At 39.7% G+C, this 26,119-nt stretch overlaps 2 protein-coding genes across 3 annotated transcripts in view; one reads left to right on the top strand and one right to left on the bottom strand.

Annotated features, from left to right (window-relative positions):
• Window positions 1-26,119, top strand: part of tfap4 (transcription factor AP-4 (activating enhancer binding protein 4)) — a 93,455-nt gene that overhangs the window by 46,213 nt on the left and 21,123 nt on the right. The gene's annotated exons all lie outside the window — the stretch shown is intronic.
• The window catches only part of glis2b (GLIS family zinc finger 2b), a 99,227-nt gene that overhangs the window by 71,814 nt on the left and 1,294 nt on the right, over window positions 1-26,119 (bottom strand). The window lies entirely within an intron of this gene.

The raw sequence follows: 26,119 nt of genomic DNA, 5'->3' as shown, positions 1-26,119 counted from the left end.
CGAACGGCAGTTTTCATCCGACGAGACGAGAACGGGATGAAAATGCGCCATAGTTTCCGTCATAAGTTACCGTATTGGCCCGAGTATAAGACGGTGTTTTTTGCATTGAAATAAGACTGAAAAGAGGGGGTCGTCTTATAGTCGCGGTCTAGACATTATACTAAGCCTGAACGATATATCGTTTAAACATCGCCATCGCGATGTGGGCATGCGCGATAGTCCCATCGCAAGCACGTGCGATAGTTTATATTTTTTTTAATCCACATACGCCTTGCTTTCTGCTCTGCACACAGCTTCACACCCTCCCTCTCCCAGCTCTTTGTTCCTCTCAGTCACTGGCACTTGCTTATTAAAGTTAACGATGGCTTTGATCTGGCCAAAGAAGCCGGGCAGCAATCTGTCAATCATCGTTTAACTTAAACAGTTTCTGCAAGGAAGCCGCGCTGGAATGAATGTGTGTGCGTGTGGAGATGTTGGAGACATCCAGAAGTGATCATGAGGAGTTTGAAATTTCTACATGTCACTCCAACGCTCACAGCTAAGGTAGATAAACAGAAGCATCTAATAAAGCCAAGCATTTATTTACTACAGTACTTTATTCTTGTTCAAAAATGATTTGGTTGGACAGTTAGGTTTAAAACTGATCATAATTATGGCATTTGAAGTGCTTAAAAACCATTTATTTATATACATTTTTAAAATCACTTTGGGGGGGGAAATTGAGAAAAAAAACATGTCTTATATGTATCTCTTTCCAATGCTAAATCTGAATAAAATCATTGAGCACAAAAAACACACACACAAAAAAAAAAGGGGGGGTGCGCTCCTTTGCGGTTTTTCCACTTATCGCGACGGGTTGTGCGTCCCCATTAACCGCGAAAAACGAGGGATCACTGTACACTGTGGTGATAGTGAGTCATCCAAAGTCTTTCCAAACAGCTATTCAAGTCATCTAGTGAAAATTTCTTTAAAAAACATATATATACTTTTTTTTAATATCGCAATATATCGCAAACCCCCAAAAAATCGCAACAATATTTTTTTTCAATATCGTTCAGGCCTACATTGTACCCATTCACGACGCTAGATGGCGCCAGACATTGAAGCGATGTTGTGTCATGACAGATCTCAGCTACTCTCGTTTAACCAGTTTACATTATTTTATTGCAATGTTTTTCCTTATTCAGATTTGTTTCAAGACTACAGTTAGACTTCACTTTGATGGTAAATGCAGTTATTGCGATTTTGCTGTTTTATCACAATAGATTGCTTTATTTACATTTCAAAAACCAGAAGCCATTCATTTACAAATGTGATTGCACTTTAGTTTACATATTTAAAGGTTCAGATATTAAGATTTCGATGAGGCAAAATAACATGCTTTTTCCCTCAAATATATTGTTATAATCATTTGTTTCGGATGTACTGTAATTATTTTCTGTATAAAAATTAATTTGGTGTTTAAAAAGTCTTTTTTCAAACTTGAGTCTTGAAAAGAGGGGGTCGTCTTATAATCAGGGCCGTCTTATATTCGGGCCAATACGGTAATAGGTGACATTGTCTTATTGTGTGTATAGTTAGCCTGCATTGTAGCAGTGTTTGGTCCTGTCGTGTGCTGCGTACCATTGTTATCGTGAGCATTGTATCGAGAGGTTCCCACCCCTAGTAGTAAGTGATAATATGCCAAAGTTACAGTGTTGTCAATGTAACTACAACTCATTTTTAGAGCAACTTTAGTTTGCCGATTACAGTCAAAGATAATCAGTGGGTTAAAATACCGAATACCAAAGAGTAATCTTAATATTCAGAAATCAGATCTTCACAGATTTTCTTCAAAAGTTAGAGAGGTAAAAAAAAAATCACTCGAGAGCAAGTGACTTTTTGCAAATGTATGTTGTTCCTAGCAGGCGGCGCCAGGCTTAATTGGTAATATTTCAATGCAGTCGTGTTCAGGCTGGGATACCTCCCATACATTCCAGATATGAAAAAGACTGAACCTTGGATCAGGGAGTTGTTAGTCATTTACTGAATTTGGCGTGTTGCCCAAAAAAAAATTGTGTGTGTATTGATTTATGAATAAGTTTATATAAAAACCTATTTTATCGTTAGAACATTAAAGAATAGTTGGAAATGTAAATAAAATATTACAAACAACCATGAAATATGGTATGAATTAAGCTTGAGAACGATAAACCGATACGACCGGATATCCGGTTTTACAAGGCAAGGCAAATTTATTTATATAGCACAATTCAACACAAGGCAATTCAAAGTGCTTTACATCACATGAAGATCATAAAAATCACATTTAAATCAACACAACGTAAAAACTAAGACAAAAGATCGCATTTAATCACAGAATAAAAATAAATAAATAAAAATAAAATAAAAATAAAACAAAAACTACTACTAATAATAATTGAAATCAGCAATGGAGATAAGCACAAGAGGAATAGAAAGCAAGTAGATTGAAATATATAGACAGTTATGGATATGCAGCGCTAAACAAAAGCGTTTTTAGCCCTTATTTAAAAGAGCTAACAGTTTGAGCATACTTCAGACGTTCGGGTAACTTGTTCCAAAGGTGAGGAGCATAATAACTAAATGCTGCCTCACCCTGCTTGGTTCTTGTTCTTGGAACATGCAGAAGACCGGTTCCAGACGACCTTAGGGGTCTAGATCTCTCATAGGAATCTAACAAGTCAAGCATGTATTTTGGTCTAAGGCCATTAAGTGTTTTGTAGACGAGCAGTAGTATTTTATAGTCTATCCTTTGACTCACTGGAAGCCAGTGTAGCGATTTCAAAACCGGTGTAATGTGGTCCAGCTTCCTTGTATTTGTGAGGACTCTGGCTGCAGCATTCTGTACTAGCTGCAGCTTCCTGACTGATTTTTTATCAAGACCTATAAATATACCGTTGCAATAGTCCAATCTGCTGAAAATGAATGCATGCATAAGTTTTTCCATGCCTTGAGTCAGAAGCCCCTTAACCTCACACCTTACAGGTGAGAGATACAGATGTATCGATAGTAAAGTTACCATTCGACAGTAATTAGCCATTAAATATTCAATGAACTGATAGTAGAGATAGAATTCGGCTATCGCGAGCACAAGAATCTGCTTCTAATGCCTAGTTCAATGCATTGCTTAATATGATAATAATTTAGCTTTTACTTCACATGCTGCACTTGTGTCATTCACCACACAGCGCACTTAGATCGAGACCGCACACATGATATAGTATGGACAAGCACTACTTAGTCGTGGTTGCCTCAACTTCCCTTGCATTTCGGCACAACTGCTACGAGTCGCCATCTTTACCCGATCGTCACGGGCGTGTCATAACAACGCGAGAGCTAACGAAACCACTGTAACGCACACTCCGTAGCATTTTCTTCACAGCCCAAAACGAAACTAGTAGTGGCAACGAAGCAACATGCTAAAACAATGGACAGTGTGATCACCGACGCCAGCGACGTGCAGCAATTGATTTTCAACGCACCCAGGAAAACAAAAGTCGGACTTTGAAGTGATGAAGGCAGCAAGATCTGTTCGCATGGGACAGAGCTTGTGTGAAGTGTAGAGTGGTACAGAAATCGTGAGTTTTTAACCCTGAAAAATAACCCACTACAATGGTGGAAAGGGCAGCATATTGTTTCCATGAAACGCAGTCTACTTAAACATGAACATGTGGATTAGTTGATCTTCCTCAAGAACACTCTGCCCTTCAAAAAAGATATGGACATTGATGAGGAATAAAAAATGAGGACGCACAGGCATAAGTGAATGACTTGAATGATTGTGAATGACTTGAATGACTATTCACCTGTCTGTCTAAAATGCCATGTTTTTATTCCCCCAATTTTACCAGTCGTGAAGCATAATTTATTATTTATTTATGATAACACTAGCAGGTTTAATTCTTTTTTTTCTAGAGCTGCTGCATATAATTAATATTTTTTGTTTGTAAGATGTTTACGTTGAAAGCTTGCACTTAAATCACTTACCTCTTGTGTTAAAAACACCAGGAAATACAGTAATTGAATTACTGCACTTAATTGTTGTCTGTCACTGGAGTTTTATTATCAATCCCATCCAACAAAATGACGGTCATATAGTTAGCCTTATTTTTTTTTCATAAAAAAATAAAACATAACATTGGTATGAAATTTTGTTGTTTAATTTTGCTATATTAGAAATGTGGTCTTTTTATATGTTTAAAATACTGTACAAACACACACAACAAATATTTACTATCGTATCGTTTTCACCCTATCGAACCGTATCGTTCTTACACTGTATCGAATCGCTCGGCCTTAAAAATGTATCGTTTTTATAATCAAATCGTAACCTGTGTATCTAGATGCATATCGAATCGGCTTCATGCCAGAGATTCCCAACCCTAGTATGAATACGTACTGCAAATGTAAATTCTCACACTATGATACGTGTAAGTGTACATACGTACAGTGCTGGCCAAAAGTATTGGCACCCCTGCAATTCTGTCAGATGATGCTCACTTTCTCCCAGAAAATGATTGCAATTACAAATGCTTTGTTAATGACATCTTCATTTATTTTGTTTGCAATGAACGAACACAAAAGATAATGAAAAATTTTTTTAATCATTATCGTTTTACACATAACTCCAAAAATGGGCCAGACATGGGCCACACACATACACACGCGACAATCGCATTGAGGGGCCTGCGAAAGTGTTGAGGGGCCCGTGAATAATTGTGCATTAGCACCTCCCCAAGGGTTAACAAACGTCACAAGATAATCTCTCAGTAACATCTTCTAGACACATCTGATCATCACGCCATAGCTGTTTTGACGATCTGTCAGTCTGTGCGCTCCCCACTTTCGAGGCAATACAGCAGTGACGCTCGCGGGGTCTGCTCCAACGCATTTCCAAAACAAACAACTGCACTCCAACAACCCCACCCTGTTTCTCCTCGCTGCTTTTCACGTTCCTTCTGCATGTGTTTCTATTGTGAGAGAATGCAGACAACATGCAGAGTACGTCTAAGGAAGGGCCCAATTAAAAAAAAAGCAGCGAGTGGAAAGTCCTGGCTTACTTTCCAGAGTAAACGCAACATACAGATGATGACGATGAAGGAAGTACTGTAAGACAGTCCACAGCTGCTTTGCATTATTTACTCGCATAGCCAACACCCAGTTGTACACTTTACATGTGCTTTACAATGATGGAGCTGTCTTTGTTTTTTTTATTTTAAACAAAAAGATCATTTGCATAGCCAATAAATAAAAAAAACTCAAGTCTGGGCTTGGACCTGGCTCGCTGTCTGGGCAGATTCAGTCTTGTTAGCTCTGCTTCAAACAACGCCGATTCCCCCCACAGCCCTCGCTTTAACTCTGCGCCTTCCCTCACACTTTCCACGAGCCCCCCCCAAGCGTCCCAGACGACACTTTTATTATATAACACTTGATCGTATGCATTCACAGAGAGAAAGCGAGAATGAGAGAAGTTTGGCTTGGCTTATTCTGGAGACGTGTCAGTGCTAATTTAACGCATGTGTGGCTGCAATATGACCAGTACTTTCAACCTTGGATTTGTTTTACTTTGACGCGTCACGTCTGCCAATCGACTCATTGATTCTTATCTAATTCATCGACTATTCAAATTCTTTTGATCATCGATGCATCGTGTAGAGACGTTGAAGTAAAATTGTCTAGTAGGAGTTTTTTATTTTCATTTTATTTACCGTAATTTTCGGACTACAAGCCGCTACTTTATACCCTCATTTTGAATCAAGCCGTTCTAGACTATAAGGCGCATATGGGTTGATTTATTTGGGTAACATTTCATAAGACCGTCATAATTATGACATGACAGTATCATGGACATTAATGAATGCTTATGACAGATGTCATTAAGTATCATCTGGCAAATTATGTCACTAACTCCATTTATATCTGGCTCAGAACTTTTACATCCATTTCAAAAGTGAGATAATTATACGATTATAATAATTATATATGAGATAATAACACTAAATTGACATCAGTTATAAGTAGGGTTGTTCCGATCGTTTTCGTTTGAGTATCTGCCGATCCCGATATTTCCCGATCTGATTGCTTGTTTTATGCTCCCGATTCAATTCCAATCATTCCCGATAATTTTTCCCGATCACATACATTTTGGCAATGCATTAAGAAAAAAATGAATAAAACTCGGTCGAATATTCAACATACAGTACATAAGTACTGTATTTGTTTATTATGACAATAAATCCTCAAGATGGCATTTACATTATTAACATTATTTCTGTGAGAGGGATCCACGGATAAAGACTTGTGACTTTGTATATTGTGACTAAATATTGCCATCTAGTGTATTTGTTGAGCTTTCAGTAAATGATACTGTAGCCATGCCCAAATGCATGATGGGAAGTGGAACCATGACTGTGCGTAGTGCTGCCCATTGATATATCTTCTCTGCGTTGGGAAATAACATAAGGTGTTAAGAAAAAGATCAATTGCTACCTTGCATCCCCACATTGCTTCCCATGATATTTCTAATCGTAGGGAGAGATTGTAAGGCTTTCGCCAATTAAAAAAAGGCTCCAAAGGCTGCCAAAATTCACTCTACTCATTTCACGCTGCCTTTTATCTCTCTATATAGGTAAAACGGCGCCATTATAGATTGAGCGCAACAATGCGTGAGTGGGTCGTGCAGTGCATGCATTAATTACGTTAAATATTTTAACGTGATACATTTTTTAAAAAAAGAATTACCGCCATTATCGGGATAAATTTAATAACCCTACCTTAAGCCTAAACTAAAGACTCTGGATGAGTGTAACATATTATGTCTGTAACATTAAATACAATTAGAAAACGATTTAATTAAAATATATATATTAAAAAAAGGCATGGCCGATATTTTTTTGCCGATTCCGATACTTTGAAAATGACGTGATCAACGTGATCGGACCCGATTGATCGGCATCCCGATCGATCTCTAGTTATAAGCATTTATTGATGCTCATGACAGTGTCATGTCATAACTATGATTGTCTAATGACAGTCCTATGGCACCACTGTCAAATAAAGTATTACCAAATAGCATAATTGGCAAGTAATGAAACAACCGGAACAGTAACTGAAGAAATAATAAGCACAGAACATGTATTTTGATTGTTATTAAGATCTGTAGTGCTGCATTGCATGCTAGGAGGCATGTTGGACGACAGCAGTGTTGACAGTAGGTGGCAGCAGAGGTTAACGGTCTCATTCCAAGCGAACAGTGGTGACCAAATGAAGCTTTTTGAACCAATGAGGCTTTGCAGCCAATTGGGTCAAAGCTTCATGGTGGTTCATTTGGCCTGTGACAGTCTTATGATGATGCTGCTGTCAAGTAAAGTGTTACCGGTTAATATCTTTTGGTCTAAATATCCCATAATACAGTAAGGACAGCTGCGGCTTACAGTCCAGTGTGGCTTATTTGTTGATTTATTTGGGTTAATAGGCAACACTTTATTTGACAGCAGCGTCATAAGACCGTCATAATTATGACATGACACTATTATGGCCATTAATGAATGCTTATGACAGATGTCATGAAGTGTTATCCGGCAAATTATGTCATTAACTCCATTTATGTCTGGCTCAGAACTTTTACGTCCATTTCAAAAGTGAGATAATTTAACACCACAGACAAAATTGTAGACCTGCACCAGGCTGGGAAGACTGAATCTGCAATAGGTAAAACGCTTGGTGTAAAGAAATCAACTGTGGGAGCAATTCTTAGAAAATGGAAGACATACAAGACTCCCTCGATCTGGGGCTCCATGCAAGAGCTCACCGCATGGCGTCAAAATGATAACAAGAACGGTGAGCAAAAATTCCAGAACCACATGGAGAGACCTAGTGAATGACCTACAGAGAGCTGGGACCACAGTAACAAAGGCTACTATCAGTAACACAATGCGCCGCCAGGGACTCAAATCCTGCACGGCCAGACGTGTCCCCCTGCTGAAGCCAGTACACGTCCAGGCCCGTCTGCAGTTCACTAGAGAGCATTTGGATGATCCAGAAGAGGACTGGGAGAACGTGTTACGGTCAGATGAAACCAAAATAGAACGTTTTGGTAGGAACACAGGTTCTCGTGTTTGGAGGAGAAATAATACTGAATTGCATCCGATGTACACCATACCCACTGTGAAGCATGGGGGTGGAAACACCATGCTTTGGGGCTGTTTTTCTGCAAAGGGACCAGGACGACTGATCTCTGATTATCGAGAGATTTTGAGTGAAAATGTCCTTCCATCAGCAAGGGCATTGAAAATGAGACGTGGCTGGGTCTTTCAGCATGACAATGATCCCAAACACACAGCCAGGGCAACAAAGGAGTGGCTTCGTATGAAGCATTTCAAGGTCCTGGAGTGGCCTAGCCAGTCTGCAGATCCCAACCCCATAGAAAATCTGTGGAGGGAGTCCGTGTTATCCAACGACAAAACTCAAACCCAAAAACATCACTGCTCTAGAGGAGATCTGCATGGAGGAATGGGTCAAAATACCAGCTACAGTGTGTGAAAAGCTTGTGAAGAGTTACAGAAAACGTTTGGCCTCCGTTATTGCCAACAAAGGGTACATAACAAAGTACTGACATGAACTTTTGGTATTGACCAAATACTTATTTTTCACCATGATTTGCAAAAAAAAATTCTTTTAAAATCAATGTGATTTTCTTGGTTTTTTTTCCACATTCTGTCTCTCGTGGTTGAGGTTTACCCATGTTGACAATTACAGGCCTCTCTAATATTTTCAAGTGGGAGAACTTGCACAATAAGTGGTTGACTAAATACTTATTTGCCCCACTGTATGTAAATCACATGTAAGTGTGGATAGGTTGATATCTGAATGAATCATCGGCATCAATGTCATGCAATAGTAAAAAGTATTTTTTAAAAACTTATATGACTGGCCGTTACGTAAGATTAAAACCTAGAAGTGGACTGTAGGGCCACCCTGCTCACCACACAGCAGCCCTGCAAATGAAACGTAATCTCATTAAGCTCAGCTATGACTTGGTTGATTTAATTGTCGACAGTGAGCTGACTATGAGCAGCAATTAAGCCGATGAGTAAGTGCATTTGTCTCTTTCGCATCCATTGGGTTTATAAGATTTGATTCGACTTTATCGTTATCCCAAATTGAGAGTAAAGTGCTACTCTGTATTGGAGCTATACGAGTACTCTGGGCTCTCTCGCTCACTTTTAGATAGAGACTACATCAGATGAAAAAGCGTTAGAGTGTTGCCAATAACACAGGAAGAGTGACAGGATCCATTTGTCAACGTGCTGATTATTCAGAATTGATTAAGGGCGTCATCGTTTGATGTCTGGAGGATACTTATCCACACAGCATTATAGTCACGCTCAATTTTCTGTGTGTACAGTACATTTGTACAGTACGGGTTCATCTATTGGCTTTATTCTTTTTTTTTTTTTTTTTTTTTAAAGTAACTTATTTAAACAGAAATTGTTGCGTGGTCTTAAGCCCCCTTCGGAGAGGAGGGATATTAGGTTTTCGGCCAGCAGCAGCCACTTTAAGTCATGTAAAAAGACCTCAATGTTGTGGAGGTGAGGGAAACACCACTAATTTTGCTACTAAAAGTCCAACCTGCATCAGAGTTAGCATAATATTAAACTTGCTAACTGTTAAAACGACTGCGGTCAGGCCAGCCTCCACAAGGAACAACGAAGTCAAACTAGTCGTCCCTTATTTGGATCATTGTTTGCACTTAGACATCATTACTATTGACTTCACTTCGTCATTTTTTGCGCGACGCCTTATCAGAGGGGGCCGAGCTTCATTTAGTAATAGCCGAAGACGTCACATGATCATGTCGGATTTAACCTTGGATTTACTTACGATTGGATTTAACTGCGAAAGCTGTACCGCATACAAACAGGAAGGATTGTCTCAGTGATTTGTTCGAGGATTCAAGGTAAATATTTTTCGTAAAATGCATGCGTGATTGAAGCATTTATTTGCAGGAATTTTCTTTTGTTTACACATGGAGGCGGCTCATTTTCGTCACTGACTAGCCTCATAGTTTACGTTTAACCAAGAATCGAGACTGGTTTACGTCCATATCTATCAAAAATTCGGGGATTTAAACATTTATTCACAAGAATTTTTGCCAGAAAAGCTCCTTTTACGCCAGGCGGCTGCTAGCATCATTCGCCAACATAGTAGCATTGTACTTCGACAAAATACGTAAACGCTAACTGCACGGTTTCTTTGCTTTTAACCAAGAATTGAGACTGTTTTACGTCCATATCTATGAAGAATTCGGGGACTTAAGCATTTATTCACAAGAATTTTTGCCAGAAAAGCTCCTTTTACGCCAGGCGGCCGCTAGCCTCATTTGCTAACAAAGTAACATAGTACTTCGTCAATATACATGAAATAAACGCTAACTGCAAGGTTTCTTTGCTTTTAACCAAGAATCGAGACTGTTTTCCGTCCATATCTGTAAAGAATTCGGGGATTTAAGCATTTATTCACGAGAATTTTCGCCAGAAAAGCTCTAGATATACAAGGCGGCCGCTAGGCTCATTCGCTAACATAGTAGCATTGCACTTCATCAATATACGTATAATAAACGCTAACTGCAGTTTCTTGGCTTTTAACCTAGAATCAAGACTGTTTTACGTCCATATCTGTAGAGAATTCGGGGATTTAAGCATTTATTCACAAGAATTTTCACCAGAAAAGCTTTTACACCAGGCGGCCGCTAGCTAGTAGCATTGTATTTCGTCAATATACTGTACATAAAATACTAACTGCACTTTCTTTGCTTTTAACCAAGAATCAAGACTGTTTTACGTCCATATCTGTGGTGCGTCCCCTCTTGCCATCCCTGAAGGCCGGTTGATGGGTGCGCGGGTGGCCCAGGGGACCACCCTGGATCCCGGGAGGGGATGATGGCTCCTTTGCTGGGCTGTGGGAGGAGGGATGGGCTGCGCTTGACCCCCAGCCCCCGACCGCCCTCCCTCCCTCCCCGGGCTGGCCTGGTGGGGGCCGTGGCCCTGGGTTGGCCCCCGCGTAGTGTCTCTGCTCGTCTGCATGGCCGTCGCGCGCCTGCTGGGGCTCGTGTGCGGCTGGATGTGATAGGGCGCGCTCGGGTGGGGGGTCCCGGTGCCGGGATTGGCGATGGGGCGGCGTAGGTTGGCCGCCAACGGGCTTACACTCACAAGGGATTCACACGATTACTGGGTTCTAGTTGACAGAGCTGATTTGTGTACACTCTACCCCTTTCAATCATTTAGCTTATAGACTCCCCCACCCCTGTCCCCCTCTTTCCTGGTCAACAGGCCCCCCACATGGTGTCAACCGGAAATACATCTAGCTGACGATAGCACCAAAATATTAGAAATTGGTCTAGATGTTCAAAGACTGCTTTTCTTTCTTCTCTTGTTTCTTTTCTTCTGTTCCCCCATAACCCCTTCCTGTTCACTGCTTTGTCATGATAAACGAGGAATGTTGAGTGATCACAATGGGAGTATGTCAGACTCTTAATGTGAAACATTAAAACTGTTCAGACTATCCGGGCACTTAGACTTCCATTCTCTGTGTCAAACAGCTGAACAGGACGGGTTTAAAAAAAAATAAAATAAAATATGGCCCCTACGAATCGGCCCCGTTTCCCCTGTCATGTCAATAGGTTATGAAGTCTATGGTTTGCATTACGTGCATTACAGTAATATCGTCCCTACCAATGTTGAGAGCAAAACTACGCCCTTGATTTATTATGAAAGTATTTACTGGTTAAACCGTGAAAATTAGAGGAAAACTTTGAAAAAAATTGAACATTTTTTATAATGTTTTCTGTGTCGTATCCTCCTTAATTCTATGGATCTCATGTTCCGACCCGCGGTCGGCCTCATTCGCTGATGGCCGTAATCCGGCCCTCCCCTGCTGCTGGTTTGCCTTTCAGCTCCGCCGTAATCCTCTGATGCCGCTACAGAACCCCGCTGAGATATTAATTCTACACGCTGACGCACTTCTACTCGCAATGACTCGCTTTTTCATAAAAGGCGTGTTGCTTTCCCGCCAAATGTACTTTCTACGCGGAGAAAGAAATGAAGCCAGAACGCTTCTGTTAGTTACATGACGTGCGGTTTTCGCTTTTATTAGATTGGTTCAAGTGCCAGAGAACGCTCTGCGGGTCGCCGCCACGCCGCTAACACATGACTTGCTAAGTTTTGTGAGGCACGGGTAGGCCATTACAGCTCACCTTTTCCACTATAAAGTAGTTGGGGTGCCTAAGGGCGTGACGTTACATGGGGGTAGGAACTTCTAGTTGGGTCATGATTTGATATGATTTGCGATTCGAGGCTCACAACGACTAATAAAATAGAAAACAAGCTCTTATCATCCTTCTGCTGTGTATTGAGATGAGTTTATCACTAGTAGACGTCCAATCTGTTTAAAGCGGGAGGGTGGCAGCGAATGAACGTTCGTTCATTCGCTGCCACCCTCCCGCTTCAAACGGATTGGACGTCTATGGTGGCGAGTATTCGTTTAATTAGTGGCGTTGTAATGGTTTTGTTTTGAAAGTGTTTGCATTTAGTTTTATTGATTTGGAAGCCACTCACAAATGTCACAAAATAAGTAGAAAGTGACATGTAAATGCCTTAAAATGGACAGAAAGTGAGCTGTAAATGCTCCCAAAACAGAATAAAGAATGCTACAGTGGTACCTCTACTTAAGAACGTCTCTATATAAAGAATTTTCAGGTTAAGACACACCTTAACGGGAAAATATTGCCTCTTGTTAGGAGAGAAATTTCAGGATACGAAAGACAAAAATACAGTTTGGCTGGTACTCGCTAGGCCTGTCGCGATAACAAATTTTAGTGTGCGATAATTTATCTCATAAATTATTACAATATGCGTATTATTGCGCCCCCCCCCCCCAATTTTTTTTTAAAACCAATTTACAATAACACAGTGTGAATACAATATATATTAATAGATCAAGTACACCCATTTAAACGCGATAAGAAATCACAACTAAAAGCAATAGACCATGCCTCTTAAGTAAAAGACAATAATAAATTTAAACACAGAATAAATAAAATGTTTTAAAGAAAAAAAAATACAATTGCAGTTAATAACTTAAGCATTTAGGCAAATGAAAACTTTTCCCTTCATAGCTTCTGCAATGGTGTTCCATAGGGATGCAACGATACAGTTAAGTCACGGTTCGGTACGATTTTCGTTACGGGGGGGACACGATTTTCGATCCGATTCAATACATTTAATGCTCTGGGGAAAAAAATAACTTTTTTTTTTTTTGCAAACGAGCAAAAATTAAATTGCCATCATATAAACATGCATTTTAGTGCATAATATCTATGTGCTTACTTCTCACTGATCTGAAGAAATTTAGTATAAAAGTGCTGAGAACAATCTTTACTGTTTGTAAGGTGAGGCGACACACTGTTGATTGGTACAGCTCTCTTAGCAGCTAGGTTTACTACATGAGCAAGACATCCTATTTGTGGTCCGAATCCATCTGTGTCACATACTGAATTAACAATATTTGCAGCATTATCTATAGTCACTGGTATGGATTGAGTTGGCCTTCTTAACTTCCATTCAGTCATGGCTAGGGATGGGAATCGAAATCCGATTCCAATTCGGAACCGGTTCCTAGTGTTTCGAGGCCTCGACATCATAATGAAAAAGCCTTAACGATCCCTTTAACGAGTCCTGAAGACACATATTGCGTCGTGACTGTCTTGTTGTCCAAACACATCAAACTAGCATGGCGCCAAGAACCACCCGCTCCAAAGTTTGGCTACACTTCACCAGGAAAGAGGGTGAAAATGAAAGGTTACGATGGTTTAGCACGAGCATTGCAGCCGTAAACATAACAATGACAGCACGTAGGTTCAAACGCACGAAAGTGTGTCTTCACGAGTAAAAATTACAACAAAACGACTTGCAATCATTGCAAGGTGGACATAACTGCATCGGGAGGGAATAGACTGCACTGTCCTCACCGAGACAGCTATACAGCTAGCTAAACTCCGAAATGACGATACAGAAGACGTTGGTATAATTTGCTGACTTTATTCAACCATCACTTGAAGAGTGAATCTAAAAATAGAAATGAAACAAATCAATTTCGTCCCCAATAACAAACAGGTTTGCATCAATGTAAATCAGCGATGATTAGCTGCTAATTCAGTAAAAACTAAACTGTTAGCATGCGTTCGCTAGCATTAGCACATCGTTCAAACCACTACACAACTGGATTTAAGTGTCCGATCGCGAGTGGAAACACACAATAACAACACAAAAGACGATACATACAGGCGTTGCCTCTGTAGATATTTTACAAGCATTACCAAAGAACGTAGGGTAGTAGCAGTGCTTCCCTCTCTCACTAACTCGCTTGGATGCGGCGTGTAGGAGCGCTCTTCTTCTCGTGAGCGCGGTCTTCTTCGCGTGAGGAAGCGCCAGGGCGCCCCCACTTGAGCGTGAAAGCACCATAAAAACTAAAAGGCATGCATTTCAATATACTGGTAAATAATATTTTAACAGGGGTCCCCAAACTAAGGCCCGCGGGCCGTATTCGGCCCGCCCCGACATTTGGTCCAGGCCCCTGAACAATACCAGAGACCATTTTGATTTTTTTTTTTTTTTTTTTTCTCAATAGTGTTAATTATTTTCTGGCCTTTTTCTGTGAAGAACTCAGAGAGGGTTATTTGGTTATTATCTATTTGATTAATAGTGTTATTATTATTAATTATTATTATATTATATTATTATTTTTATTTTATTTACTTTTGTTCCGTGAAATATCCAGAAAGGGTTATTTGATTGTGGCATTCTGAAAAACAATATTTTTTTTACATTTAGGCACTCCTGCAATCGTCACACTTTTTCTGTTACAAACTGACCCCGGCCCCTCATCAGAGAAGGGAAAAGTTATGCGGCCCTCACAGGAAAAAGTTTGGGGACCCCTGCAAGTTTAACACATATTGCTAACGGCAGACCAATGACCTATATGCCAATATATACCAATATTTTTTTATTTCTATTAGAAAAATGTTTCAGTAAAATGTTACATTCTTGTGCATTTGCCACTTATTGCCACAGTTAATATTGAGGCTTTGGGCCTCTTTTGACCTTGTTGTGAGTTTTTAAGGTTGTGACTTCTGATTAAACAAACTGAATGCCAATCAAAACGTTTGTTCTTCTTTTTCCCCAAATTAGAATCGATAAGAGAATCGATAAAGAATCGTATCGTTAAGCAATATCGATAATGGAATCGGAATCGTAAAAATCCTATCAATTCCCATCCCTAGTCATGGCGGTTTGTAATTCATCGATGTAGTATATCGATAATCACTCTGGGCTCACGTAACCAATGGCATGGGACGTAGCACATCTAGTTAGCTATTTCATGATGTGTGCGCACATTAAAAAAAGTAAGCAAACGCCACAGAAGTCACGTCTGCTCATTACTGCACAACACCAGCATATGACAATCGACTTTCATAAACAGGACGAGTTTGAAGCACAGCGCTCTTAATTTGCCACTCAAATATCCGGTGTTGTGGCGAAAAATAGCCGCGCCGCGTGAAATGTCACCCCTGATGGGAGCGCCCACACGTCAACAACACCGGCACGGAGAAAATGGCCCGCAGTCAATCCGGAGCACTGACGCGGCCCGTATACGTTGAACAATAGGATATCATGGTAAAGATTGGCACTATTTTTTGCTGGACCTGGAACGAAGATGCATTTTGCGCAGTTGGTAACAAGGACTCCGAACTTTAAACAGCATGTCTGCCGCACGCGCGCACGCACGTGCACACGAGGCGATAAATCGCAGCAGAAAATTTACCGCCTTCATTTTTTATTTATCGTGCGATAAATGGAATTATTGCATATTGCGACAGGCTTAGTACTCGCATCTCCCAGAGTTTACTAAATGTAACATACTTATAGCTGCTCTGCCATTGGCTATTGCCTAGCCAATTGGATGCTAGGAATGCTAATAAGAACCTCTACTGTATGTGTATTAGGGCTGGGCGATATGGTCTAAAGTGCGTCTCATGGTAAATTGTGCAGATTTACCTCGATAACGATAAATGCCAATAAATTCGCCCAAGCAGACTGTGATATGATTTGAAAATCTGAATCAATGCGTGAAATACAAATTAACTGTTTGTTTGATTTGAGATTTTAATTGAACATATTTAAACAATTGTGCGTGCAGTCTAAACATTAAGTATATGCACATTTCTTGTAAACCATAAGAATTCAAGTATGAACATTTATAACAGCTTGTATGACTTGAACAATGTACACCATTATGAAAAAAAAAATCAATATGACGACTGTGCAAACATGTCATTGTAACACAAATGACTTAAAGTTTGAGCAAAACACTTCAAACAGACAACTTTTTGTTAACGGCTGCTGTAATTACCTAATTACTCAACACAAGTGTTTACTTCAAGGTTTCAGGTTTTTTTCCCCCGGAGCATTTTTAATACATGCACGCACACACACACATTAAAGCTATATTGCTCTTTTGAAACGTTTAAGATTTTATCATGGCAGTAATGACAGAGAATGAAGCAAGCACAAGCAGAAAAATAGCTGTGGCCATTAAACGGTCATATTATAGGCTTCACTGTTGCATTATAATTTATGCTGATTGCTCTTCCCTCATAAAAGATACGACTCAAACACATTCATTTTATTGCGTTAGCTGCTAGCGTTAGCCTGTGGCCGGGCTACCAGTAGAAAGCACCCTCAACTGAAATCGTGAGAACCAGGGAAGGAAGCGGGTGAAAGCCCGTTTGGAGGCCGCCAAGAGTCTACTTAATGTCGGGTGAAAGTTTGACGAAGCTCCCTTAAAGTGCCTGTGACACGAAAAAGCATGTTTATTTCATAATACACGCGGTATTTTATGCCCCTGAATGTTATGGGTCGCTTGGATGTGTGTGGAAGCGATCGCTATTTTTATTTAGTTTTTTGAATCCCGCGCCATGAAAATGAGTGACTTCCGGCTTCGGTCTTGCATTGAGGAGGAGGGCGCTGTGACGTGTACGGTAGAAGACGTCCTCTTCACGCTACAGTGTACTGTTGTGTAAGAGGACGAAGGATTCAGCTGATTTTGCGGATTAATACGTTTATTTTTCGCATCACGCCAGCCAAACGGCTGCAGAAAAATCATTCTGTATGAGGGAGAGGCGCATGCGCCTTTTTGGAGTTTCAAAAGGTTCCCATCCACCGTGGATATTTACTGTGGGACCATTGGACTTACGAGGAAATGAGTAAACATCTTGTTTTGTATTATGTCAAATACGAATACAGCGATTACAAAGTAAACACTACAAACTTCCTTTAAAAGAAGGACTACTTACGTTTGATCATTGATAGGCATGTAAAAAGCTCTCCTAATGCTCATTAGCAGCAGCACGTTAGCTGCACAACAACTCCAGCCACCCTCCTCCGGGGAACGAACTGTAAATTGCTCTCCGCCGGGCGGTTTGCCGATCCGCAAAGACAATCGACAACCGGGTCGTCATGTCAAATAATCCAGGATAGTTATGTGTGATTTTCCGCTTCGAAGACTTTGAAACATTACTCGGTTCGGGTTAGCATGTTGGCTAGCTGTCACGCCTTCTGGTTTGTTTACATCCTCCGAAGCCGGGGAAGGGAAATGACATGTCCGATTTAGGTGTCATAAAATATTGTTCGGGAGGTGCGACAGTAAAGGTGAAGTCAACAGTTTTGACAATTATGGAGTAATTTTGCCATGTCGTCCTGAATGAATGCATTTTTATTATTTCATATTCCATTCAGCACAAGACTGTTATTTGTCATGACCATGCCATTTATTTAGCAATTGGGGAAAATACTTGGATAAAAAGAATATCCTGTAAAAATATTGACTAAAGAAACAGAAACAATGACATTTTGCCGCTCTCTTCGTCGCGTTTTCCTCGTTGTGAATAGTTCCCCCTCCACGGTCTGACTGGTCCTTCTCAAGCCATTTATATAGCTATTGGGGAAAAATACTTGGATAAAAAGAATATCCTGTAAAAATATTGGAGTAGAGAGACTGAAACAATGACATTTTGCGGCTCTGTTCGTCGCGTTTTCCTCGTTCTGAATAATTCCCCCTCCATGGGCTGAATAGTAAAACCGATGAGCCCAGTCTACCGCTGACGTCATCCACCTGTTGGGGACGCTAAAGCCCTATAATGGTAGGCGTGGCTAACTGGCAGATTAAAAGACTAATTTCTCGTCATCTGTGCTTTGCTAAATTGTTGTTTATAGTCGAATCATCTCAAAATATGATTATAATTCACATAATAATGCCATTTAAGACTTTTTTTCTCGTGTCATATGCTCTTTAAGCCCGACTTCATCACGTTTGCTTGTAGCGATAGCCGCTAGTGTTAGCCTACCGGGCTTGTGTTTGTTTGAGTTCCTGATAACCACGTGACTTCATACATAAGCACACTGACTGCTTTCTTGAAGGGGAATGAACATTGTCGAATAACAGAGTAAAAGCTGGATGAAAAGACGAAATTTTTTTGTTTTATTAAATTACCGAATCTACCGACATGGTCAAAATTACGTTGGTCATGGTGAAGAATTTCGGTAAAGGTAAATTTTCGGTATACTGCCCGGCTCTAATGTGTATTTTGTATATCCCAGCATCCTCTTTATTCGCCCCTCGTATTCCGACAGCTTTACATGAGTGTATTCACTTTTATTCTTTGCTCTATTCTTGGTTTTTTACATAATGCACAACTCAGATTTTATGTTTATTGTGCAATAATGTAATTGTAACATGTATTTGTTAAATGTTTTGATGCAATTTTATGCATTACGAAAAATGTATGTGAATTTGGGGGGGCTTGGAACAGATTAGTGCATTGACATGGAAAACACATCTCTACTTACAGAATTTTTAAAATAAGAAACTGCCTCCAGAACCAATTAATTTCTCAAGTCAAGGTACCACTGTATAGTTCTGTGAGAAATGACTGATTTCTGGCAATAATGTTAGTTGGCTCAACAAAACAAGCAATTATTCATTGAGTCGTTTTTCTTATAGCTTTTTAATAGCTAGGGTCTTCTCCATCAATGATCATTTGTTGCCAGCCCTTCTTAGTCAAACGCACTGGACATCTATAAATGTCAACAGCAGTGGCATGCAGCTTCCGACGTGGCGCCTCCCAGTACTGCGTGTAAGAGGCACGCCGTGATAGCCGGCTCCACATCTGTGCCGCATCTTTTCTCTCAAACGGATATGGTGGCTGACCCGCGGCTGAACTGCACATCAGCTGATTGGGTAAACAGTGCAGCACTCAGGCTTTGGAGCACCTGCGTTTGGAGTTCGGAGAGCGGTTATCGTAAATCAAAACCAACAAGCGCGAGGAGCTGATTTTTTTTCCAATGAAAACAAAACGTCTGACCTGCACCGTCCTCTGCTTTTGTTCAAGTACCAGATTTTAAACATATTTCAACACCCTAGTCAGGGGTGTGTAAGTCATCTTCAAAGCGGGCCACATCGTAGTGATGGGTTTCTTCTTGAGGGTCATTATTATTACTTTATTAATTATTTATGACAACAAAGCAAATAATCATATATATGGGATAGGCTCCAGCACCTCCGCGACCCTCGTGAGGAAAAGCGGCATGGAAAATGAATGAATGAATAGTCCTTTACAGAAGCTGAGCGGTCCTCAAAGAGCTTTACAGCAAAGTAAAATATGGTACATGATAACTAAAAGGCATTGACGGCCATAGACGTTTGGCTGCTAAGCTTCAATGCTTCAAGAAGCTTCATTTGGCAATCACTGCTTTCTTCAGGGTGACAGTCAACCTCTGCTGCCACCTGCTGTCAACACTATTGTCATCCAACATGCCTCCTAGCATGCATTGCAGCGAAATGTGTAAAAAAAAAAAAAAAAAAAAAAAATTACAATTCAAGTTCTGTGCTAATTATTTCTACAGTTACTGTTCCAGTTGTTTCATTAATTTCTAGCTACGGTATTTGATAACACTTTATTTGATAGTGGTGCCATAAAACTGCCATAAGACTATCATAAGCATTCATTAATGCCCATGATAGTGTCATGTCATAACCATGACGTTCTTATGGCAGTCTTATGACACCACCGTCAAATAAAGTGTTACCTATTAACCCAAATAAATCAACAAATAGGCCGCACTGGACTGTTACGGAGGTAGATTTGTGTCTTTATAATTCAATCAAAAAAAAGTTGCTTCAGTCAAAAAGTCGCTTCAATCAAAAAAGCCACTTCAATCAAAAAAAATGTGTTTGAAAGCAAAAATTTGAAACTCGAAAAAATGAATTTGAAAACTATTTTTCTTGAATTTTTTTTTTTTTGATTGAAGTCAAGTTTTTTTTATGTAGTTTTGCATTTGGGCCACATTTTGGCTAGGACATTTGTGTCTTTATTATTCAATCAAAAAAAAGTTGCTTCAGTCAAAAAGTCGCTTCAATCAAAAAAGCCACTTCAATCAAAAAAAATGTGTTTGAAAGCAAAAATTTGAAACTCGAAAAAATGAATTTGAAAACTATTGAATTGATTTTTTTTTTTTTTTTTTTTTTTTTTTTTTTTTTTTGATTGAAGTCAAGTTTTTTTTTATGTAGTTTTGCATTTGGGCCACATTTTGGCTAGGACATTTGTGTCTTTATTATTCAATCAAATTTTTTTTTTTTTTTTTTTTTTTAAGCAACTTATTTTTTTGATTAATTAAGACAAAAATGTTCTATCCAAAATGAGGCCCAAACGTAAAACTACATTACTTCAATCAAAAAAGTTGTACCAATCAAAAAAAAATTCAAAGAAAAAGTCTTCAAATGCATTTGAGTTTCAAATCTATTTTTGCATTCAAATACATTTTTTTTTAATTGAAAATATATATTTTGATTGAAACGACTTTTTTTTTTTTTTGATTGAGGCAACTTTTTTTATTTATTGAATAATAAAGACACAAATCTACCTCCATAGACTATAAGCCGCAGGATTCAAAATGAGGGAAAAAAGTAGCGGCTTATAGTCCAAAAATTACGGTATGCGATTTCCTGACCCATGTATCGATAATTGTTGTATCTCCATATTTCCCACGCCTAATAAACAAGTCTGCTCATCCGTTTACCAATTTGATCACATGACATCAACAACTTTTCCGAATTTGAGTTAAGGTGCAAAATGGCGACCACCATTCAGCTGGACGAGCAGGCGACCAAGCATGGCGGGTCAAATTACTTGGCGAGGTCAAGCGCAAGCACTAGGCTGACCAATTAATCGCCTCCCCCTATCCCTGAGCCTCAATGAACGCACATGGGGACACACTTTGGGAGGGCCAAACCCCCGTTGGCCGCCTCATGTAGTCTCATTGTGCTGGGTCGAGGATGCCAACGGAAAGAGTGGCACTGCCAAGGCGGGCCTAACGAGCCCTGCGCGGCGAAGTGGGATAATCAAAAAGTGGTCGCGGTTGAGGCACGCTCGGGGGGTGCTTCATTAGGGGTGATCGTTGACGTCAAACGGCATTGTTGTTGAAACATTTCCCTCAAATTCAAATACGTAAATCACAATTACTAATTTTTGGGATAAAAATGCTGACGTCATTTGTGAAGATGAGTTCTTGCTATAATTTTCCCAACCAACCACTACACACTTTTTACATTAACAAACTGTAGCTGTATGCATACACAAACATACAGTATATTAGCTGAAACAACTTACAGCTTTATGTCTGCCAAACCAGAGCTCAGCTATCCTTTATCCATGTTAGTCTGCTTCTCAATTGTAAAAGGCGTTGCCACCAGAGGGCAGTGTATCCTCCATCATTAAACAAAATACAATACTTTCCGTGAACTTCCTGTATACTACACAATGCTTATGAATGTAAAACAAAAGAAAAATATAACTTTTAACCGATGCTTGTAAATGGCACAAACAATGTGGTGAGATGGCAAGAACTGCTATGGTATACTGGCTGCGGACGTTAGCTTGTCCATCCTATTCCAGGGGCGTCAAACTCGTTTTGGTTCGTGGGCCACATTTTCAGCAATTAGATCTCATGTGGGCCGGACAAATTCATTTTGGCCAATTTAAGTTAACTCACAGGCTGCCATTGACGGCGCTTGACGTCCAATCATACGGAGCCCCTAAAGGGACATTGACAGAAATAAGCCATAGTATAGTAGTTATAGTGTAGTATGTGATACACAGTAGAAACTGGCAAACATTAACATTATATAGCATTTAAGCTAGCAGACTGTCGCCGTGTAAGTTAGCTAATTGTTCTTTTGTAAGATCGTCTATTTTTTTTTTCCATTCTGGGTTAAGGTCAGCCGTGCATCGAACACCGGCAGCGGCTCTTTCAACAATTTGGGACCCCTGACCCAGGTCCACACTATCCTTGTATCGCAAATCGTATCATGAGGTACCCAGAGGTTCCCACCCCTACCATTGATGACATGACAGCCTATGTTTGTCTTATCTACTGCCCCCTAGTGTTCAAAATAAGTGACCACATGACTGAAATTCCTTGTGTTAAACAGTATGCTTTGTTAGCTTTTAGCCACATATTATGCAGAATGGATTTGGTTGTAGGCATACACGGAGTTTAAGGAGGGGCATTGTCAGGACCCCCCCCCCTGGTGGCCGAAAAGTGTCATTGCATGTAATTGACTTTCCTGTTTATAATTTTAAAGTTACAGTAAAAGTTTTCCGGTAAAATATTGTCTATAAAAGTTGTAAAGCAATTAAAAAAAAAATTAAAAATGAAATGAACAACAAAAGATATTTTTATAATGGGCAAAAATTATTTTTCGAACAGATCGTGTGACTAGCACCATAGTCGTTCATTTGCTTTGCTTAGCCAAAACCACCCGAGGACCGAAGAGGCAAGATAGATATACGTAATTTTTTCAAACCTAAGCTTTGAAAAGCGACATCAACTACTGAGCAAGAACCAAGGATTGAAATTGTGGACCACGGAACGCCAGAGAGCACCGCCAAAAATGTGAGCGGAGTTTCAATTTGCCCCTCTAAAGACACCAATTCTACAACAGAGCTACCACCGGTGTCTTGCCAATGTAGTTATTACCCCCCTCAAAAATTGTATATGTGTATTGCACACACACAATTAGTTATGAGTTATGTCGACTTAAAAAATTAACTGAAGCCAGAAAAGAACCACAGTTACAAAGTTTGGACATCGACAGTTATTAAACTGGAGAAACTCCATACAGGACTTGAATTACAGTAATAAGTTATATGTCATCTTACGGATAAAACAGTAAAACATTGCCTTTTTTGCATTCAGTACGTATGTTACGTTGTACGACAGACAAAAAAAAGTTTTTTTTTATAGATGGGCCATGTTTTAAAACCTCATAGATAGCTACATCACCAAAACACGGAAATCAAGCAAATCAGTGCAGTGCAGTGGCTCCACCCAGGGCATAGTTTTTGACGGGGGTAACTACATTGGCACAACACCAGCAGGTGTACCATATTCAATGGATGATGATCTTGGCGAAAAGTATTGGCTGTCCTAAGCAGCCTGATTTAGAATTCCCCTCAAGAATGATGGGAAACAAAAAAAAACGCTCATTTTAAACTTAGTATTATAAATATTCTTGTAAGTTAATTTTATTGTTGACACTGCATTTCGGGGTCATCAACATGTTGTGCCCTCCCCTGCCCCAAAAGTCAAACTCCGCCTATGGTTGTAGGCTCTTCTTCTGGCCCAGCAGGTGGCCTTTTCCCTGTAAAAAAAGTTGTCCAAACACGTTGCCGCCCACAGCATACAGCAGCTAACGTTACTGTTTACATTGACTGATGCAGGGGCTGCAAACACACCAGTAATGGTGCCAAACCACTAGATGGCGACATACACAAATCTCTACTTGGATTAGTTAATAGAGTAGACAGGCATACTGATGTGTCAAGAGACACAGGGCAGATTGCGGTCGTTAACTAATTATTTTTTGGTGGTAGCAAATGCACCACGGGTACCGGTACTGGTCCCAGGCCCGGTGGTTGGGGTTCATCATACTAGATGGAGCTGCTTCAAAGAGAGGTGTGCGAAATTTCCGATTCCTAGATTATTCACGATTCGGCCGTGTAAGATTCGAGAACGATTCACAAACATCCAAATTCCGACTATTGAAATATGTCACGTAAAGCGGAACTAAAACACAGCACGATCTTTGGGACGCAATGAGGAAGAGACCGCATTGCGTCCCGGGAGTAAACATCATGCTTGTCATTACCCGGCTAATGACAATGCTCAACTCACGGCTCTGGCACAACTCATGCCGCTAGATAAAAAAAACAATAATACCTGACTGCTGCCGACAGCCGCTACAAGCTACGTCAATATCACGTTACGGTAGATAATAGATATCATATGAATGAATGAATGTATACAGAACTAGATACAAAATGACAGACTCAATGGCGTTAGCAGCACATGTATTGAAACTAGATACGAAATGTCAGACTTGCCGGCGTGTGTAAACAGCCGCCATCTTAAAGCAGGAGATTTCTCGAAGGCTCTGTTGTAGCGGATTTAACTAACTTTTTATCTAAAATACTCCTAAATCGGCAAAATCTTAACTTGAAACTATCTTTAAAACAGTTTTAAAACTTTCACATGTCTAAAGTAGAAGGGAAATTATGGAATAATGGGAGCAATTTAAACAACTTTAACGGTTCATTCACAACATTAATTAAATGTAGTTTAAAGCTGCTGATACAGAATGGGGACTTGAATATTTTATTTACTGTTTTGAACTGTTAACTTGATACTGAAATAGTCGTTTATTTAAGCCTGAGAGGCTTTTTGCACACTTTTTGTAACTAATGTAAGAAACATTGAAAGCAGTTAATAACTTGGGGGTTGTGGGTGTCATCAATAATCGATTTATAATCGAATCGTTGTCTCTGAATCGTAATCGTAATCGAATCATGAGGTGCCCAAAGATTTCCATCTCTAGCTTCAAAGGTAATGTCATACCATGATTAACAAAAATTGATCCATATATAAGGCGCATTGGATTATAAAGCGCACTTTTGAGAAAATTGAAGGCTTTTAGGTGTGCCTTATAGTGCGGAAAATACAATAATCATGAAGGCTCATTATTAGAGATGTCCCGATCGATTGGTGTCCCGATCGATCGGGTCCGACCACGTCTTTTTCAAAGTATCGGAATCGGCAAAAAATATCGGCCATGCCTTTTTTTAATATATAAATGTTTTAATTAAATCGTTTTCTAATTGTATTTAATGTTACAGACATAATATGTTACACTCATCCAGAGTCTTTAGTTTAGGCTTAAGGTAGGGTTATCAAATTTATCCCGTTAACAGCGGTAATTTTTTTTTTTTTTTAATGTATCACGTTAAAATATTTAACGCAATTAATGCATGCACTGCATGACCCACTCACGCATTGTCGCGCTCAATCTGTAATGGCGCCGTTTTACCTATTTAGAGAGCTAAAAGGCAGCGTAAAATGAGTAGAGTGAATTTTGACAGCCTTTGGAGCCTTTTTTTAAATGGCTAAAGCCTTACAATCCCTCTCCTTACGATTAGAAATATCATGGGAAACAATGTGGGGAAGCAGGGTAGCAATTGATCTTAACATATTATTTCCCAACGCAGAGAAGATATATCAATTGGTAGCACTACGCACAGTCATGGTTCCACTTCCCATCATGCATTTGGGCATGGCTACAGTTTCATTTACTGAAAGCTCAACAAATACACTAGATGGCAATATTTAGTCACAATATACAAAGTCACAAGTCTCTCTATCCGTGGATCCCTCTCACAGAAAGAATGTTAATAATGTAAATGCCATCTTGAGGATTTATTGTCATAATAAACAAATACAGTACTTATGTACTGTATGTTGAATGTATATATTCGTCCGAGTTTTATTCATTTTTTTCTTAATGCATTGCCAAAATGTATATGATCGAGAAAAATTATCGGGAATGATTGGAATTGAATCAGGAGCAAAAAAAAAAAAAGCAATCGGATCGG

This window comes from Corythoichthys intestinalis, chromosome 16 (assembly GCF_030265065.1).
Source record: "Corythoichthys intestinalis isolate RoL2023-P3 chromosome 16, ASM3026506v1, whole genome shotgun sequence".
Classification (NCBI taxonomy): Eukaryota; Metazoa; Chordata; class Actinopteri; order Syngnathiformes; family Syngnathidae; genus Corythoichthys; species Corythoichthys intestinalis.
The sequence above is the reverse complement of the archived record's forward strand: the minus strand, read 5'-3'. Positions and strand labels throughout refer to the sequence as shown.